Below are 15,645 nucleotides of genomic sequence, written 5' to 3' on the forward strand. Positions count from 1 at the left end.
GTCAATGACCTTAGTTTTTACTCTTAAAACAACATTAAATAAATCTAATCTGCAAGGGCACCTGGGTAGCTCAGTCAACTAAGCCACTGGTTCTTGGTTTTGAAATCTCAGATCATGATCTCAGGGTCACGAAGAGTCCCATGTCCAACTCTATGCTCAGCTCAGAGTCTGCTTGAGATTTTTCCCCCTTCCCCTCCCTCTCCCTCTGTTCCTTCTCCTGATGGACTCTCCCTCTCCCTCAAATAAATAAAATCTTGTTAAAAAAAATCTAATCCTGTATCAACTGTCTTTCATTTATATGAACACATCACTGTGACTTCCCAATACATGAAATAATTTCTATGACAGCATTCAAAGGCATAATTATAAATTACAATTAAGATACATCATTAAACCATTCATCTTACTGCTGTCAAAAAACAACCCAAGGAAATTTTTATGCCATGAGATGATTATATTCTTAGCTTATAAACAATCAGCCCTCCTTTGGTTTTTTGACTTTGTGAGATATGATGTGAAAAGCCCCCAAAATCCCTCCCAATGTTTACTAGAAAAAGGAGAATACCATACTCCTCTGCAAATTTAACAAGGGTTCTTTGTCCATTTCTTAGGCCCAAGGATCACAGAATCAGATGAATGAACAATTTTGCTTATGAAAATATGATATAAATATAAATATAAAATAATGAAAATTTTTTTTAATCTTTTTTCCTTTTACTTGACAGAGATCACAAGCAGGCAGAAAGGCAGGCAGAGAGAGAGAGAGGAGGAGGAGGAAGCAGGCTCCCCAACTAGCAGAGAGCCCAATTTGGGGCTCAATCCCAGGACCCTAAGATCATGATCTGAGCCGAAGGCAGAGGCTTTAACCCACTGAGCCACCCAGGTGCCCCATGAAAATAATTTTTAAACCAATCCTAATTACTTTCAGATTTACTAATAGAAATTGTCGCTTTCTCCCCACCATCTCACCTCCAGGCCACCTTTTCAGCTCTAGAAACCCTTACAAAAAAACTGAAGTATGGGTACACTGAAAATGCTAAGTTGAAACTACTAACCAATGGCTCATATGTCAGGAGTCTAGAGAATTTGACAGGAGCTCTGAATCAGACTTGGTATTCCTAGTATTTAGAATGCATGAGAAAAAATGCATGAGAAAGAACAGCAGCTTCTCATGCAAAGGCTGTAATTGCCAAGTGACCAAGATGTCAATAGAGTCAGCTCCCAAGAATGGCTATAGGAATTCTATGGGGTCTGGAATGTCGAGATACTTACTTATTTTGCTGACAGCAAAATAAACTACTGTCACCAAGTGCTTGAAATCAGGTCCTGTAGAAGTTAATTCTCTTTAAAGATATGGCAATCCACAGTGCTATATTAATGTACAGTAACTACTGGTGATAGGAAAGACAAGGATGGGGCCATTGCTAGTAATTAATAAAGTATGTAATATTTATATTTCTTTGCTATTTCTCCATTCAAACTATGATAAACTTACCCAACTAATCCTTTGATTAATGAAACGACTGTATTTAAAATCTTCTAAAGCAAAGTCTATAGTTAGTTGGACTCTATTAATTTATCAATTACAAATTTAGAAACATTCTGTAAGCCAAAGGGTTTAACTATTTTTTAAATATTTAATTAAATATTTAAATAATTTTTAACTATTTTTTTAAAAACCTACAGAAAAACTCCAATGTGCATTATACACAAATATAACAAATATAGTAAAGCGGTGCCAGGGTTGTGGGGGAGGACAAAAATAATTAATCTTAGCCATCGAGGATAAGAGGTGGTGGAATTTGGATTTCATAAGGCACCTTTCAGATAACCAAAGATTTATAATACGGAAGGTAAGATGATTATCAACTTCATATGGCATGAAGGAGGAGGAAGCAGGCTCCCCAACTAGCAGAGAGCCCAATTTGGGGCTCAATCCCTGGACCCACATTTTCAGTGTACCACAGTTCTGCTCAAGGCAGCATTTTCCAAAGTCATCCTATCCAACTGGACATTATAGCATCAGGTCAGCCTTTCCTATATTGGCAAATTGAAAACATTCTCAAAACTTCCTGACCCTTGTTGCCATATAATTTCTCATATATTTATAATGGCTTGCCAAGTTAGTCCACATGATAACCACATTTTATTATATGTAATAACTAAATCCATATAACTAAGCCTTAAAATCCCTCATGTTTAAGAAGTCCAGTTCAATAAAAGTGAGCTTTCTGCAACTTGCTGGTTGATACTTGATACATTTATATTTAGTTTTTAGAATTAAGAGAGCCCTATTAAGCAAATATAGCAAAGTAGGCAAATATAAGCAAATATATTTTAAGAAACTTTAAGACATTAAAGTAATAAATGTACAGTCATAGTATTATTTCTTAAGGACACAAAAAGAAAATTATAATTAAAATATATTTAACCAAAATTATTCCTCACTTCCATTATGCTGGTGAGCTGTGAGAGTCCCTAAGTCTGAAATAATGGAATAAAACAAATGGCTACACTTGGTAATTATGGTTAAGAATTTATAGGCTTTTAGAAAATTATATACATTCCAGTTCAAAACTCTGAATCCATAATCCAAAGACAAGATGAATCAACCATAAAATCATATTAAACAGTATTTAATAAAAGTCAACACTGGATAAGAGATAGAATCATCAAGAGATTAGACCCCAGTAGCAAGAGGCTAGGAGTAGCAGGAGGCTAGGACTGGAAAAGGTGGACCAAAGGTGCAAGTTGGGACATCTACTATCATGGCCATAGCCTCTGAATATGAAGAAAAATCATACTCAAAGAAGGTAAAATCTTATGTCTACACAAAAACCTGCACATTTATATTTGTAACAGTTTTACTCAAAACTTGGAAGCAAAAATAATGTCCCTCAGTAGAGATAAGTAGGATGAATAGGATAAATAAACTATGGTATTTATAAATATTTATAAATAAATAATGGAGTATTATTCAGTGCTAAAAAGAAATGAGCTGGGATGCCTGAGTGGTTCAGTTGGTTAAGCATCTGCCTTTAGCTCAGGTCATGGGATCCCAACGTGCTGGGATCGAGTCCCACATCAGGTTCCTTGCTCTACAGAGAGCCTGCCTCTGACTGCTGCTCCCCCTGCTTGTGCTCTTTTTCTCTCTCACTCTCTCTCTCAAATAAATAAACAAAATCTTGAAAGAAAGACAAAGGATTTAAAAAGAAAGAAAAAGAAAAAAAAAAGAAAGAAATGAGCTATCAAAATGCATCTTACCAAGTGAAAAAAGCCAATCTGAAAAGTCTACATACTGCAAGATTCCAAAAACATGACATTTTGAAAAAGGCAGAACTATGGCAACAGTAAAAAGATCAGCCGTAGGCCGAGGTGGGGGAAGAGAGGGGTAAATTGGCAGAACACAGGCTTTCTAGGGAGTGAAACTAATCGGTATCATACTGCAAATGTTGGATACATGCCATTACACATTTGTCTAAACCCCCAGAATTTGCAACATCAAGAGTGAGCCCTAATGTAGACTAAGGATTCTGGGTGATAATGATGTTTCAGTACAGGTTCATTACTTGTTGGACATGTATACCTCTGGTGGGGAATGTTCTTAACCGGGGGAAGAAGTCTACACGTTTAATGCAGGAAGTGTATGAGAAATCTTGTACCTTCCTCTCAGTTTTAAAACTAAAGAGTAAAATCTATTTAATTTTTTAAAAAAGGAAATAAAGACATTTTCAGACACACAAGAGTTGAAAGAATCTATCACCAACAAAACTGTACTATAAGAGATGTTACAGAAAATCTTTCCAGCAGATATACTGGTAAATGATACCAGACGGAAGGAGAACCTACTACATAAATGAATGAAAAATACAAGAAATGACAGCTACATGGATAAACAGGCCATCTCCTATTATTTATCTACATAGAGAATAACTGACTGCCTAACAAAATAATATTTACCAATGTAGCATGAGATTTATAACATACTAAAAAAAGTAAAAGATATGACCAAAAATATCACAAAGGTTGGGAGTCAAAAATGGAAATATACTATTGTAAGATTCCTATATTATATGTGAAGCAGTATAATATCATTTGAAGGTAGACTGTGATTAAACATGGATATCATAAATAATAGTGACCATTAAAAGAACAAAGCAAAGAATCATAGCTAATACATTAACCAAGGAGACAAGTGAGAATCATACATTCTATCTAACTAGAGAAAGAAAGAATAGGTGGGACAAGGGGAAGATGGTACATTTTGGGACACCTGGGTGGCTAAGTCAGTTAAGCATCTGCGTTCAGCTCAGGTCATTATCCTAGGGTCCTGGGATCAAGCCCCAGTTTGTGCAACTTGCTCAGCAGGGAGTCCGCTTCTCCTACTCCTGCACATTTAAACTTTATCAACAATAACATAAGGATATAAATACCTTAAATAGTCCAATTAAAAGTCAAATTTTGTCAGACTGGAGACCAAAGCAAAACTCAATTATGTCCTTCTTATAGGAAATACACTTCAAATATAAAGACGCTAATAAGTTAGGGGTGCCTGGGTGGCTCAGTTGATTAAGCAACCAACTCTTGATTTTGACTGAGGTCTGGATCTCATGGTCATATGATCAAGCCCCGCATCGGGCTCTATGCTTAGAGCAGAGTCTGCTTGAGATTCTCTCTCTCCCTCTGCCTATCCCCCTGTGTGCACTCTTCCTCTCTCTCTCTCTCAAATAAATAAACATTTTAAAAAAGACATTAATAAGTTAAAAGCACCAGATATAAAATCAATATACAAAATCCACCGCATTTCCATATACTAATGAAGTGGCAAAAGGAGAAATTAAGAAAACAATCCCATTTACAATTAAACCAAAAATAATAAAATATCTAGGAATAAACTTAACTAAACAGGTGAAAGACCTATATTCTGGGAACTATAAAATGCTGATGAAAGAAACTGAAAACAACACAAACAACTGGAATGATATTCCATGCTCATAGACTGGAAGAAAAAATATTATTAAAATGTCCCTCTTAAATTGTTGGTGGAAAAGCAAGTTGGTGCAGCCACTTTGGAAAACAATGTAGAGATTCCTTTAGAAATTAAAAATAGAGCTACACTATGACCCTGCAATTGCACTACTGGGTATTTATCCCAAAGATATAGATGTAGTGAAAAGAAGGTCCATCTGTACTCCAAGGCTCATAGCAGCAATGGCAACAACTGCCACACTGCAGAAAGAGCCAAGATGCCCTTCAACAGACAAATGGATAAAGAAGATATGGTCCATATATACAATGGAATATTACACAGCCATCAGAAAGGATGAATACCCAACTTTTGTATTAACATGGACAGGACTGGAGGAGATTATGCTGAGTAAAATAAGTGAAGCAGAGAAAGTCAATTATCATATGGTTTCACTTACTTGTGGAGCATAAGGAATAACACGGAAGACATTAAAGAAGGAAAGAAAAAGTGAATTGAGGTAAATCAGAGGGGGAGACAAAGCATGAGAGACTGTGGACTCTGAGAAACAAACTGAGGGTTTTGGCAGGAGGAGATGGGAGGATGGGTGAGCCTGGTGGTCAGTGTTAAGAAGGGCACATATTGCATGGAGCACTGAGTGTGATGCATAAACAATGAATCTTGGAACACTGAAAAAATAAAATTTAAAAAATAAAACAAAATGTCCCTACTGCCCAAAGCAATCTATAGATTTAATGTAATCCCTATCAAAATACCAACAGCATTTTTCACAGAACTAGAATAAACAATTGCAGAATTTGTATGGAACCACAGAAGACCCTGGATAGCTAAAGTAATCTTGAAAAAGAAAAGCAAAGCTGAGGGCATCTCAATTCTGACCTTCAAGTTACATTACAAAGCTGTAATAATCAAAACAATAATGTACTCATGCAAAAAAGACAAGAACAGAACAGAGAACCCAGAAATAAACCCACAATTATATGATCAATTAACCTCCAACAAGGAGATAAGAATATGCAATGGGAAAAAGAAAGTCTCTTCAACAAATAGTGCTGGGAAAACTGGACAGATACATGCAAAAGAATGAAACTGGACCACTCTCTTACACCATACACAAAAATAAGGCCAAAATAGATTAAGGACATAAATGTGAGACCTGAAACCACAAAAATCTGAGAAGAGAATACAGACAGTAATTTCTCTGACATCAGCCACAGCAACAATTTTGTAGATGGGTCTCCTGAGGCAAGGGAAACAAAAGCAAAAATAAACTACTGGGATTACACCAAAATAAGAAGTTTTTGCACAGCAAAGGAAACAATCAACAAAACTAAGACAACCTGCTTAATAGGAGGAAGTATTTGCAAATGACATATCCAATAAAGGGTTAGTCTCCAAAATAAAGAATTTATAAAACTCAACACCCAAAAACAAATAATCCAATTAAAAATGGGCAGAAGAGATGAACAGATATTTCTCCCAAAAAGACATGCAGATGGCCAACAGGCACATGAAAAGATGCTCAACATTATTCATCACCAGGGAAATGCAAATCAAAAGCAAAATGAGCTATCACATCATACCTGACAGAATGGCTAAAATAAAAAACACAAGAAACAATGAGTGTGGCAAGGATGTGGAAAAAAAGGAACATTTGTATACTCTTGACAAGACAACCTGGTGCAGCCAGTCAGGAAGACAGGATGGAGGCGCCTGAAAAATTAAAAATGGAACTACCCTACGATCACATTACTGGGTATTTAGCCAAAGAATATAAAAACACTAATTCTAAAGGATATATGCACTCCTATGTCAGCATTACTGACAAAAGCCAAGTTATAGAAGCAGCCCAAGTATCCACTGATAAATGAATGAATAAAGAAGATGTGAGATACACACATATATACTCACATACTCACATACAAATACACATATACATACAATGGAATTCAGCCATAAGAAAGAATGAAATCTTGCCATTTGCAACAACATGGATGGACCTAGACAGTATAATGCTAAGTGAAATAAGTTAATCAGAGAGAGACAAATACTATATGATTTCACTCATTATGGAATTTAAGAGACAAAACAAATGAGCAAAGAAAAATGATAAACCACAAAACAGACTTGTAACTGTAGAGAACAAACTGATGGTTACCAAGAGAGGAGGTGGGTGGAGGGATGGGTTAAATGCGTGATGGGGATTAAGGAAGGCACTTGGGATACGCACTGGGTATTGTGCATAAGTGATGAAAGTATCTAACAAAACTAACAAAACTCACTCAAGAAGAAATAGATGACTTCAATAATCTGTTAAAGAAATTTAATCTATAGCTAAAAATCTACCCAGAATGTAAACACTAGTCACAGATAGCTTTTTTAGTAAATTGTACCAATTAAGGAACAATAAAAATTCCACATAAAATCTTCAAAAAATTAAACAAGAAGGAATACTTTGCAGCTCAAATTATGAGGTCAGAACTCCCTGATACTAAAAACTGAAATACATTATAGACCAATATCTCTCATGATAACAGATGCAAAAATCTTCAACATAGTATGATCATTAACGTTTCCCAGAATATATAAGAAGAGTAACAGAGATGACCAAATACTCTATTGTCTTAAGGTTCACAAATCAATCAACGTAACCTACCATATTAACATTATAAGGAACAACAACAAGAACACATGATCTTAACCACTGATGCGGAAAAATCATTTGACAAAACCTAACACCCTCTCTGAATAAAAACTCTCAGAACTAGAAAGAGACAACTTCCTCCACGTTTTTCAAGAGCAACTACAAATAACCTGAAGCTAACACTACACTTGATAGTGAAAGACCAAATGCTCTCCTACTCAGATGAGGAGAAGGATGTCCATTCTCATTGTCTTCAACAGTGTACTAGGGGTTCTAGGCAGTGCAATCAGGGAAAGGAAAGAAAGAAAAGCATCAAGATTAGGGGGAAAAAAATAAAAACCCTTTATTCAGTCATCATTATCATGTATAAAAAATATCTAATGAAATCTACAGAAAGCTACTAGAATAAGTGAGTTAATTGAAATGCAGGTTAAAGATCAATATGTAAAAACCAACTATATTTTATTTAGTATCAACTTGTTGTTAAATTGTATTTATTTACTATCAATAAATGATCGGAATCAGAAATTTTAAAAATACCATTTATAATATCATAAGAAGTATGGAATATTTAAGGGTAAATCTGACTTAAGATGTAAAAAGGTCTATACACTGAAAACTAAGCAATTCAACATAGTACTTAAGTCCCAGCCAGAACAATTACATAAGAAAAAAAAAAAAAAGAATCCAAATTGGAAAGGAAGAAGTAAAACTGTCTCTATTTGCAAATATGAAATTATATACATCATAGGTACATATATATAACCCTAAAGATTCCATCAAAAGAACTGGTAGACCTAATTGACAAATTCTGTAAAGTTGGAGGATACACAATGGATATATAAAAATCAGATGTGTTGGAGCACCTGGGTGGCTCAGCAGGGAGCCTGCTTCCCTGCCCCCCTCCCTCTGCCTGCCTCTCTGCCTACTTGTGACCGCTGTCAAATAAATAAATAAATAAATATATAAATCTTTAAAAAAAAAAATCAGATGTGTTTCTACTCAACAATAAAAAATAGTACCTAGTGTTAAACACTGTAACCTGGATAAATCTTAAAACAAATATGAAACCAGGGGCACCTGGGTGGCTCAGTGGGTAAAAGCCTCTGCCTTCAGCTCAGGTCATGATCCCAGGGTACTGGGATAGAGCCCCACATTGGGCTCTCTTCTTAGCAGGGAGCCTGCCTCCCCCCATCCTCACTCTCTCTGCCTGTCTCTCTGACTACTTGTGATCTCTGTCAAATAAATAAATAAAATCTTTTTTTAAAAAAATGTTTAAAAAAAATAATGAAACCAGACAAGAAAGCACACATACTACTAGATTTCATTTGCACTGACTTCCAAAAAAGGCAAATGTATACTGACAGAAAACAGATTCATGTCTGCCTTTGGGGGTGTGGGGAGAAAGAGAGGGATTCAAGGAATTATAGGAATGAGGAAATTTTTAAGAGTGATGAATACTTTCATTATTTCTGTTGTGATGGCTTCACTGGCATATACATATACCCCAATGTATCGAGTTTTATACTTTATTACGTGGCTTACATCAATTAAGCTTTAATGAAGTTACTTTTAAAATTAACCAAAAGCAAAGAGACAAAAGTTTCAATGAAAGTTAATTTACCAGAAAGTATTATAACCAACATCTGGAAATAAGCCAGAATTAGATTAAAATACAACTTTTTTTTAAGATTTTATTTATTTATTTGACAGGGATCACAAGTAGGCAGAGAGGCAGGCAGAGGGAGAGAGAGACGGGGAAGCAGGCTCTCAGCTGTGCAGAGAGACCAATGCGGGGCTCTACCCAGGACCCTGAGATCATGACCTGAGCCAAAGGCAGGGGTTTGACCCACTGAGCCACCCAGGCGCCCCCAGAGGTTTTTTTAATTGATGAAAATGTTAAAAGGCTATAGTTCACTTATATTTACTTTTAAAGATTATTCTATTAGAAAAATCTGCTCCATCCAATTAGGGCTTCAAAAATCCAACTACAATTATACAAAACTAGTTATTTTCACAAAATCAAAATCTGGTTTTATAGCCTAACAATTACAATACTTTACTCTTGGCTTCTGAGTATTAATATACATTTCATAAATTTCATACTAGTTTGGAAATACAATTCCAACCCATATATTTCATTTTTAGTAAGTATTTTGTATCAGGGGAAATCTTAAGTATAAGCACCTAACATTTCATAATACAGATTATGGGGGTTTTTTAAAGATTTTATTTATTCATTTGACAACAGATTATGTTTTAAATAGCGTAAGAATTCAATTTCCAGGGTTAAAACCATCATTTAATATAAAGTGAGTACAAACAAACCTCACAGTCTCTCACCACATTTCTGTATTTTATATAGACAGAAAAATGGTTATGCAGTGCAAAGATTCCCAAAGGTAAAATTCATCTCTCTTATAAATTTCCAGGTACTTAATATGTACTTTTTATATGAAATATTATGGGCTAGGGGATATAACGTATATTCAGTGGTATAATGTATTCTCTGCCCTCAAGGAGTTTATAATCTAACAGAGGAAATAAGGTTAACACAAAATAGTAAAATCAACAGGTGACAAGACAAAAATGAGTAATGTAATTAAGTGACCAAGGAGTAGTATTTATGAGTTTAGAGAAACACATGTTTGGGATGGTTTCTAGATGATGATGAGATGAAAGTTTATCATACTGTACCACAACTGTTTATTTACCTATCAGATTGATTCCCTGTAACAATGTTAAGCTCCTTGAAAGCAGAGATCCACTTATTATATGAGTTAAGCACAAAGCTCATGCCTGCAAAGGTATGAACTCAATACACAGATGGTAAATAATATATATAAAAAAAAAAGAACAAAACTTTAAAAATCTAGGCAAGGAGGATCTAAATACAAAAATAAGAAAATTCAATTTTTGGCAGAGCTAGTAGTATTAAGCAAAAGCATATGGGTGGAAAAGTAAGAATGATTCTGCAACCGTTGTTTAAGCCAACATACCCAGAGGGTAGATCATGAAGAAAAAGCAGAAGAGATTGAAATGGGATAGTTAGTACAACCTCAACTGAGACTGAAAAGTTAAGTCTAATTAGGAAACTGAAATAATGCACACATAACCCAAAGAAGACCTAAGCCAAGATATGGGTAGTGGAAAAGGAAACTACTTATAACCCAACATCCATTAGAAGGAAAAATTGTACTTGCTTCAGTAGTACACACTAAAATTAGAATGATACAGAGATTAGCATGACTGCTCAGCAAGGATGACATGCAAATTCATGAAACATTACATAGTTTATTTAAAAAAAAATTGCCAGCATATGTTGACCTTGTTAGAGAGAGACTAAGTGTGGAAAGTAAAGGTGACCAAGCCTTCAACTTTGGGTAACAGGAAACATAGTGGTGCATTTTCAACACAGGATGGGGGTTAATTTTGATTATTAATGAAATTATAAGTTGTTTTAATATTAAACTTGGATTTTTACCCATCGAACAATAAATTTCAAGGAGAAAGTATGAGATTTTCAGACAGACGATTGGAGAGATCCAGACTGGATATATTTCCTTTAAAAAAAACACTTAATCAGAGCTTTTGGCTGAATCCAGGAGAGCAAATCTGAGCTGTAGGAGATACCAGTTAATTTTTTTTTTAAGATTGTATTTATTTATTTGACAGAGAGAGAGAGACACAGCAAGAAAGGGAACACAAGCCCAATGGAAGAACACAAGAATGGGAGAGGGAGAAGCAGGCCTTCCCCCAAGCAGGGAGCCCAAGGCGGGGCTCGAACCTAGGACCCTGGGATCATGCCCTAAGCTGAAGGCAGGCGCTAAATGACTGAGTCACCCAGGCACCCAGATAACCGTTAATGTTGAAGGACACTGGAAAAACGAGGAAAAGACCAATGGAAAAAGACACTCAAGATAATGCAGCACCAAAGAGGCTAAAGAGCAATCTTAACTCAAGGGCTGATAATAATGGAGATACTACCAGAAGATTAAGGAGAAGGATTTGACCACCATGGAAGACACCAATTACCTTTGAGAATCTAAATCAGGTTCTCAATTTTAAAGGAGAACAAATGCTGAAAACTTTGACATAACTTACATAATATGTACATAGTACTACTTCAAGAAGTGTGGATATAAAAAAATTTTAATGCTTAGCAATAAGTTAGTGCGTGTGTGCGTGCGTGTGTGTGTGTGTGTGTGTGTGTGTGTGTAAAACCAGGAGGGGAAAGGAAGGGCAGGGGAGTGGGAACTGGTGCACATTTAAACACAAGAAAATATACTAATAATCAGAATCCAAGAATAAAATAATCAAGCTGGCAGACTGAATAATTAGTTGTTGACTTTTGTTCCACAGCCACATGTGGATAATGGTTATTATACGGGACAATGCATATATTTCCATAATCCCTGAAACTTTTAGTGGACAGCAATGCTTCATGCCACAGCCTTTTGAAAGTATGTAAATTAACTCCAAACATTTCTGAAATGTGCTTGAATTTAATGGAACAATGTATTCATCCTCTTTGGTCCTTCTTGAGGGCAAGCACAAGCACCTAATGCACGCACACATATAGCATTTTACTGAGAAAGTCATAAATCAAAAATAGAACTCAACTTGCACTGAACCATTAGTTGATTACGAATCCCCAGAAATAGTACATGACTGGTGAATGTCTTCTTTTTTAGTTGTGTTTCCTGACACATCAATTCATCAAGCATTTTCAATAAATACAATTCACAGATGGGTTCCACAGATGGGCAGACTGAGGCTTATCATGAGGAACAGTTAATGGGGAACAGCTATGAGGCATGTCAGTTGCTCCAGTGTTTCTCTCTCTGAGGATTCTCTTTCAACAGCCAGAGCTTAGTCAGCTCCCTTTCCATGTACAACCAGAGACAGAACTTCCTTTAACCTTTTTGACAGGTATCAAAATCTCACCCATGGGCTCTGTCAAACGCTAGCTAAGAAATCAACCATGGACCAGATACCTCCTATTACATGTGTACTATGTAGGTAGGTAGATATTTCATCTGAGACAATTATCCACTGTACTATTATGGCATAATAAATACCCAGTTTCATACTGCCTTTCTGCCAAGAAATGAAATGAAAACTGTTCAAAAAAGCATCTTCTCCAGTTCCCCTGTATTCACTATAAATGTCATTACTCATATTTATCTGTATACATTTAATACAGTTATATTCCTAAATGCATCCAGAGTGGACTCCAGCAAGTCTTAAAAACAGATGTGAATAACAGAAGGACACACATTTTGAAGGGATAGGAAAAACTAAGAATAATTCCAACCTTCTCTACTTTCACAGTGGAATACTGGATTTGTCACAAACCCATGTCCAATGACTCACATGATTATCCTCCTAAAATTCTCAAGTATATCCAAAGATTTCCCTTCCTTCATTCAACAAACTCATGAAATTCAACATACTCCAAGAAGTTTCTGTTTCAGTCAGTGGGTTTAGCAAATTGATATTCTTTGCCCCTCTCCCCTACTTCCTGTTATTTCCATTCAGATCACAGCTCAAATACCATCTCCACAATGAGATCTTGCTTGGTTATCCTCTGCCATCAACTGTCACTAAGTCAGTCACATCATCATATTTAATTTTCATCACAGCTTTTGCCACTAGGGGAAATTATCTTTATATAGGTTTCTAATATGTCTGTTTAATATATGTCTTCCCTAAATAGAATTTGAGCTTCATGACCAACACTTGTCTGTTTGGCTTAGTGAACTGTGACTGGTACATTAGACATTCAAACAACCATTGGATGAAATTCAATCAAGCCTCTAGACCTAAATTTCGGTGCATAGTAAATTCAGGAAATAGAGGTAAACATTAAATAGCACCAAGAGGAAACGGGCAAATCAAGAATCTGGGAGATGACACATAGTAAATGTCTTAAACTCTTCAGTAAGTCAATGTTGTGGAGAAAACAAAAGGGTGATTTTATTTTCTTAGGAATGATAATGAAATTGTGGTAACTTAGACAAATGTTCTTAGTCTTAAGAGATCCAGATTAAATTAAAATTTTTTGAACTTGAACTTTCAAATGGAATGGCAAAACAGGGTGTGTGTATGTGTGTGTGTGTGTGTGTGTGTGTGTGTGTGTGTGTGTGTAGGGAGAGCAAGAAAGAGGAAGTACAGATGGTAAATCTTGAAGGATCTTATATAGGTGCTTATTGTACTTGTCTTCTGACTTATTTGTAGGTTTTATTTTGAAAATTTTTGAAGTTGGGGAAAAAACATTTGATGAAAGGTAATAAATTTCTACTGATTCTAGTCTACCTAATACCAAATGCTCAGGACCTACTATTCCTCCAATTTATCATGATAAGAATACTTATTCATACTTATTTAATAATCTAAGGCATCTCTCTATTAACTACTATATGTCTGTTATATGTCCTTTATACAATTTGGTTCAAAGATAATCCTTTGAAAAGTAAAAGCCCAGATGTTGGAAATCATGCCAGTCAATTCATTTCCACTGCCCATACTAGAATGACAAGCAGAGAGATGATTAGCAAATTATATGGGGGAACAAATATATGCAGATCAGTTACCCATTCAGGTTAAGTCATGGAATCTGAGAATCTAGACAGAGATTTTTAAACCAGTCCCAGAAGAGCTGGCCATGAAAAGGAAAGTACTTAACCTATCAAATGAAGTTCAGTTCAGTTCCCAAATGCTTACACTGCAAATTCTGCCAAGCCTGCCTCAAACATCATGGTCACTAAAAGGGCATCCTGAGGGCCCAACATGACATACGCAAACTAATGAATTCCTCACTTCCTTTGACCTACCCAGGTTGCTCACTAGAAAATAAGCTGCAAGAAAAGAAGAGTTTGACTATTTGTTCATGCTTCTGTACTATCAGTGCCTAAAAGGAAAGTCTAGAATTTATTATATACCCAATAAATATTTGTTGAACGAACTAATTAATCAAATGCCAGCAGAACAACGGTTCTCCAACTTTTGCATATATCAAAATCATCTTGAGCACTTGCTGTAACACAGACTGCTAGGCTCCACTCCCAGAATTTCTGATTCAGTATTTCTAGAATGTGGCCCAGGAATATGCATTTCTTCGAGCTACCATGTAATGCTAATGCACCTGGCCTGGGGACCACATTTTAAGTTGCAGTGCTGTAAGAATTATCTCTTTCAACTTTGCCCCTTGCTTAAGATAGCTGCTACCTCAGAAGCAAACACAGTACTATGCAATCCTTTTGTATAAGATACCTAATGTACCTCATTGTTTATTTGACAAATAATCTTCTTACAGTATTACAGAAACATTTAAGCTTGAACTTAAAATTCAGACACTCTCCCATCAATCAGGCCAAATATTTACCATAGGTATTTTACGCCCTGCTAGGGGAAGCTAGAATTCCACATTAGCAGCTCAGCATACTACTCCTCCAGCTCATTATTGTGCATTTGGAAGAAGGCTGGGAAAATATACACTATCTCTTTGCAGCACAATTGCTCGGTGAAGCATGTCTGCCCCCAGAGAAATCAGGTGCCTCATGCACTGCAGAAATTTATGTTAAAGAAAGTCTGTTTATGAAAGGCGAATGTGTAACCCAAATTTATCTCCCAGTGACAACTTCAGAATCTGAAAATTTCCAACTTCTCCCCTTGTGAGTTACTTGAAATTGCTGTTTTTCAAGTCAAGAACACCTGTTTAGTGTTTTTCTCCTCGCCCTCCCTGGTAAATGGAGCCACTAGGAAAACAGCATCTGAAGGTTTTAATGAATAAGAAACACAAAGTATTGACAGATTTCAGCACATTACACAACCCTTACCCTGTCCCCCTAATGAGGTAGGATCAAAAAGGAAGAAAACAGTTGTGATATTGGGCTCTGGAGTTTGTTTTTAAACTGCTGCAAATGAGCTCAGATAGAGTACCATTCTACTGGGTACAGTCATAAGCAATTTGCACATTGCTGTGAAATAACATATACAGACATGACTATGG

At 35.9% G+C, this 15,645-nt stretch overlaps 1 pseudogene; it reads left to right on the forward strand.

Annotated features, from left to right (window-relative positions):
* Nucleotides 1–10,828: 10,828 nt before the first annotated feature.
* LOC123390880 lies at nucleotides 10,829–10,928 on the forward strand (annotated as a pseudogene).
* Nucleotides 10,929–15,645: the final 4,717 nt, after the last annotated feature.

Source organism: Mustela putorius, unplaced genomic scaffold, assembly GCF_011764305.1.
Source record: "Mustela putorius furo isolate JIRA1106 unplaced genomic scaffold, ASM1176430v1.1 tig00000145_pilon_pilon_pilon, whole genome shotgun sequence".
In the NCBI taxonomy this organism is placed as follows: Eukaryota; Metazoa; Chordata; class Mammalia; order Carnivora; family Mustelidae; genus Mustela; species Mustela putorius.